Raw genomic sequence first — 6,000 nt, forward strand, 5'->3', positions numbered from 1 at the left:
GATGAGATACACTTAAATAGAAAGGGTGCAAGAATATTTGCTGATGCTATCAAGGCAGCATTAGGTGGGTCGGAAAACTGATAGCTTGGGGAGATACAAGGACTAATAGTTTAGCAGTAGCCGTAGGCAGAGGTGAAGGTGATTCTTGCACAATTTCTATTAGAATAAGTAGCGACCTGGAGCGAGGGGTGTTGGGGGTTTCGGGGACGGATGGCAGTCATCCTGAAATAGGTGGGTATATGGGATGTGTTAGGGTAACTAGGAATCGGAATAGGAGCATGTATACTTGCATGTGTACCAATACTAGAAGTATAGTAAATAAATTTGATGAATTTGAAGTGTTGGTCAAGACACCAAAGGCGGATGATATTGTTGGGATAGCAGAGACGTGGTGTCACACAGATATAAGGAATGCAGAACTGGAATTTGGGGAGTACAATGTGTACAGAAAGGAAGACAGGATAGAAAGGGAGGAGGTGTTATGCTGGTAATTAAGAAAAACAAAATCGAAAGAAGTGCACCCAGTTGATATAGATGACGAGAGTTTCCTGTGCGGACGTGCCTTTCTGCCGCTCTTGGAACAGAGAAGTTTTTTCTGATTTATTTTCTGCTTTATTAGTTTAAATTGACATAACTTATTTCTAGAGTAGCTTTATATTCCTGTTTACGGTACTTAAAGTAACTTAGATAGAGATTTGTAGGTATTACTTAGTATCGGAAAGGGTATCAAATCCACGTGTTTACCGTTCATAAACAGCCGCCATTGTTATGTGAAAATTAATCAGTAAAATCTATTAATCTTGTCGAACTTCATTGGCAATTAAATTGTACTTTTAACTATACATATAACCACTTAGGTTATGGAACATAAATAATTAGTAAAAATAAATAATTAATACATAACTTGATACGGAAGTTATATAAAGGAATTTCGTAGATAACACTCGTTACTGAAACGCGATACAGCATATCCGGAATTCGATAGCATTAGCTTTGTATAGTATAATGCATAATATAATATTGTCAATTAATCAGTAGATCTATTAATCTTGTTAAACTTCATTGTCAATTAAATTGTACTTTTAACTATATATATATATATAACGACTTAGAGTACAAGCGTAACAAATAATTAATACATACTTGATACGGAAGTTATATAAAGGTAACTCGTAGATAACACTCGATACTGAAAAATAAATATAGCGTTATAACTGTGTTAAGATACAAGTTTAAGGTTTTAATTTTGTTCTGAAATTGTAATTTCATTGACATTTAAATCAAAATCATGACTATGACCAGAGCAGCAAAGCAAAAGGCTCAAGCTAATGGGAGTGCTGTGACTCAGGGGAGAACTGAGGGGAGCAGTTGCCCTCTGAATCACAGCCTTTTAAGATGCACTGTTTGCTTGATGTTTGCGGAGCAATCGGGTACGGGACATGATACTGCCATGGGGGATGTCTTTGTGTGTGCACGATGCAAGGAGTGCAAGGAAATTAGGCGACAACTCGGCGTTGTTATGGGCCTATATGAGACCTTGAAGGACAGGGTGGATGCCCTCGAAGGAAATGAGGGGCCCATCAAGCTCTCAGCTGCCCACATCAACGCCAGAGCTTGCACTTAGTCATCTTGCAACACAGAGGCAGCCCCCAAGGCAGAATGCGCTGGTCCCACAGGAACTAGTAGTTGTTGGTGACTCTATTGTCAGGGAAAAGGGGAACATGCTTTGTAAAAAGGATAGGTGGAACAGGACCAAGTTATGTCTGCCAGGGGCAAAGGTTGATGACGTTGTAGAGCAGATATCATCTTTTAAGGGCACAAAAGGTGATATAGTTGTACACGTTGGCACTAATGATATTAAGAGTAGGAGACCAGCGGAATTACTTAACAAGTACAGGTCACTGTTGAAAAAAAGCCGTGAAGTAGGGTTGAATTTGAAAGTGTCTGCAATTCTGCCCAGACACGATAGGAGGGAGTATATGATGAGAGCCTTGTCGATCAATTCGGCCCTGGAAAGATTGTTCAAGGCTCAAGGGTACAATTTTTTTCAGCCTGGAATGTACTTGTTAACAGGAGAGATTGCTTCTACAGGGATGGGATACACTTAAATAGAAAGGGTGCAAGAATATTTGCTGATGCTATCGAGGCAGTGTTAGGTGGGTCGGAAAACTGCTAGCTTGGGGGGAGACAAAGACTAATGGATTAACAGTAGCCACTGGCAGAGGTGAAAAAGATTCTTGCACTGCTTCTATTGGAATGAGCAGAAGCCTGAAAAACAAGATGCAGGATATTTCAGAGACTGCTGGAAGTCATTGCGGTACAAGTAAACACATGGGTTGTGTTAGGGTAGCTAAGAATAGAAACAGGTACATGTATACTTGCGTGTACACCAATGCTAGGAGTTTAGTAAATAAATTTGGTGAATTTGAGGTATTGCTCAAAACATTAAAGGCAGATATTGTTGGGATATCAGAGACGTGGTGTCACACAGATATAAGGAATGCAGAATTGGAATTTGGGGAGTACAATGTGTATAGAAAGGATAGACAGGACAGGAGGGGAGGGGAGGAGGGGTTATGCTATTAGTTAAAAAACACATAAAATCCAAGGAAGTGAAGCCAGTCGACATTGATGGACAGGGCAGTGTCGAGTCAGTTTGGTGTGACATAAGCATAGGTAAATCAAAATTGAGAGTAGGAGTGTGCTATAGGCCTAATTACTCTGATGAGTATAATAAGATACTGTACAGGGAAATAGAATGGGCCAGTAAATCAGAGAGTCTTATAATGGGGGATTTTAATTTCCCAGATATGGACTGGAATTTGTGGGTTGGTCACTCAAACACTAGCAAGGCTTTTGTGGATTTATTGGATGATTGTTTTTTACAGAAGCAAGTTCGGGAGGCAACTAGAGGGAGTAATACTCTTGATCTGATTATCAGTAGTGATTCTTCATGCATTAGGAATCTGCAGATAAAGGAACCACTGGGTGGCAGTGATCACAGTGTGCTGAAGTGGAATTTACTCAAGGAGGTAAATACCATCAGAGGTAAAGGGAAGGGTTTTTGCTTTCGTAAAGGCGACTATGATGGTCTGAGACAGTATTTAAATTCTATACAGTGGGACCAACTGATGATGTTACCCACAGCAAATTCAAAATGGGAAGCATTCAAGGAACTAATCTTGGAAGCTACCAGGCTTTACATACCAACCAAGAAATATTGTTCAAGGTTCAGGCCTAAATGGTTGTCAGATGAACTAATGAGACATATGGCAGAGAAGAAAAATGCATGGGATACATACAAATTAATGGGTGACATGGAAGCCTACGATAGATATAAGTTGGTCTGTAACCAAGTCACAAAGGAGATTAGGCAGGCAAAGGCAGATTATGAGAAATTCTTGGCAAAGGATGCAAAGAAAAACAGAAAAGAGTTCTTTACCTATTTAAACTCAAGAAGGAAAGGGATGAATCAGATTGGTCCACTGGATGTTGATGGTTCAACAGTTGAGGATCCAGCTCAGGTGGCTAACAATCTAAACGAGTATTTTGCATCTACATTCACACATGAGGAGTTATTCAGGAAGGGGAATGTCGTAGGTGAAGTAAACATTGGCAGTGAGCTAGATGATTTTCTAATAACTGAGAGGAAAGTGGAGGAGATATTGTTGAGGATAAACATAAAAAAAGGCACCTGGGGTGGATGGGATCTATCCAGTCATATTAAAGGAGGCAGCAAAGGAAGTAAGCAAACCCCTAGCCATAATTATGAGAGCTTCTTTGGACTCAGGGGAGGTACCCAAGGACTGGAGATGTGCAAATGTAACCCCAATTCACAAAGGAGCATCAAAGGCTGACACAAGTAATTATAGACCTGTTAGTTTAACTTCGGTTCCAGGAAAATTAATGGAGGCACTGGTTAAAGAAGCACTGCAGGATCATCTGGACAAGAATTCAGTTAGAGCTCAGACACAGCATGGTTTTGTTAAGGGCAGGTCTCTGACCAATTTGATTGGATACTATGATGTAGTCACAAAAGAACTGGATGCAGGAATAACTTTGATATTATATATTTGGATCTTAGAAAGGCTTTTGATACTGTTGCGCATGGAAGACTGCTGCACAAATTGGAGAAGTGTGCCATCGGAGGCAAATTGCTGCTATGGATAAAGGGATGGTTGAGTGGCAGAAGACCGAGAGTGGTAATCAATGGACACTGCTCAACGTGGACTAATGTTATTAGTGGAGTTCCTCAGGGTTCAGTGTTGGGTCCATTGTTGTTTTCTGTATTTATAAATGATATTGATAATGGTGTATCAGGCTTAATGTCCAAGTTTGCAGACGATACAAGGTTGGCAGGGTTGTTAAGGACACTAATGATACTATGCTGCTGCAACAGGATCTGGAAAGGTTGAGCAGATGGGCTGAGAGGTGGCAAATGAAGTTTAACATTGACAAATGTAAAGTACTACATATGGGAAACAGTAACCCCAGATCAACGTATCAACTCTGTGGTACTACGCTGACAGTGGTAGAGAATGAAAAGGACTGTGGGTAATTGTGCAGGCAGATATGAAGTTCTCTGAGCAGTGCAGAAGAGCTGCAAGAGTAGCTCATGGTGTCTTGTCAATGATATACAGGAATTTTTCTAGCAGGGACAGGGATGTGATTATTCCCTTGTATAAGGCATTGGTCAGGCACACCTTGAGTACTGTATACAGGTCTGGAGGCCTCATTTCAAGAAGGATGTAAAGCTGCTGGAACGAGTACAGAGAAGGGCAACAAGATTAGTGAATGGAACAAAGGGTTGCTCTTACGAAGAAAGGCTTAAGTTTTGCAAATTACAGCTGGAGACCAGGCATCGGCGAGGTGATCTGATAGAGGTGTATACGGCTTTCAATGGCTTGAGCATGCTCAATGCCGATGGGATTCTTCCTCTTGCTCAGAATAATCACCTGAGAGGGCATAAATTCAAATTGAGGAAGGACGGATGTCGGATAGATGTGCGGAAATTTGCCTTTAGCCAGTGGGCAGTTGGTTTGTGGAATAGACTCCATCACTTGTTGTTGAAGTTGATAGCCTAAACAAATTTAAGGCTCAGCTGGATAGGTATTTCGAACGAACGGAGGGGTGAAATGGGAGTAGTGTTGTTTTTTTTTATTTTATTAAATTTTTTTTTGGCTGATGCTGAATAAGCTTGCTTTCTTGCATCATATGCCTCTACTAATGCTAATGCTAACACTGCACCGTTGAGTCAGTTTGGTGTGACATAAGCACTGTGAAAGCAAAAATAAGAGTAGGAGTGTGTTATAGGCTAATGACTCAAATGGGTACAATGAAAAATTATACAGAGAAATAGAGTGGGCCAGTAAATCAGAATGTCTTATAATGGGGGATTTTAACTTCCCAGATATTGACTGGAACTTGTGGGTTGGTCGCACACTAGTCAGACGTTTATGGATTTATTGGATGATTGTTTTCTGCAGCAGCATGTTCGAGAGGCAACCATAGAAAGTAATACTCTTGAACTGGTTATCAGCAGTGATCATTCGTGTATTAAGAATTTGCGGATAAAGTAACCACTAGGAGGCAGTGATCACAGCGTACTGATGTGGGATTTACCTAAAGATATAATTACCATCAGGGGTAAAGGAAAGGGTTTTTACTTCTGTAAAGGTGAGTACAGTGTTCTCAGAAAATTTTTAAATTCTGTGCAGTGGGATAAACTGACGAGGTTACCAACAGTAAATTCTAAGTGGGAAGCATTCAAGGAATTAATCGTGGATGCTACTAAAAATTTCATACCTATTAAGAAATATTGTTCAAGGTTTAGGCCTAAATGGTTATCAAATGAACTAATGAGACTTGTAACAGAGAAGAAAAATGCATGGGATGCATATAAATTATCAAGCGACTCAGAAACCTATGGTAGATATAAGCTAGTTTGTAATCAGGTCACAAAGGAGGTTAGGCAGGCGAAGGCAGATTGCGAGACATCCT

The 6,000-nt window shown here is 40.3% G+C and overlaps 1 protein-coding gene across 2 annotated transcripts in view; it reads left to right on the plus strand.

Moving 5' to 3' along the window:
• LOC150081824 (ATP-binding cassette sub-family C member 8-like) overlaps positions 1-6,000 on the plus strand; it is a 1,084,700-nt gene that overhangs the window by 451,234 nt on the left and 627,466 nt on the right. The gene's annotated exons all lie outside the window — the stretch shown is intronic.

Source organism: Mastigoproctus giganteus, chromosome 8, assembly GCF_048544385.1.
Source record: "Mastigoproctus giganteus isolate SK-2022 chromosome 8, ASM4854438v1, whole genome shotgun sequence".
Taxonomy (NCBI): Eukaryota; Metazoa; Arthropoda; class Arachnida; order Uropygi; family Thelyphonidae; genus Mastigoproctus; species Mastigoproctus giganteus.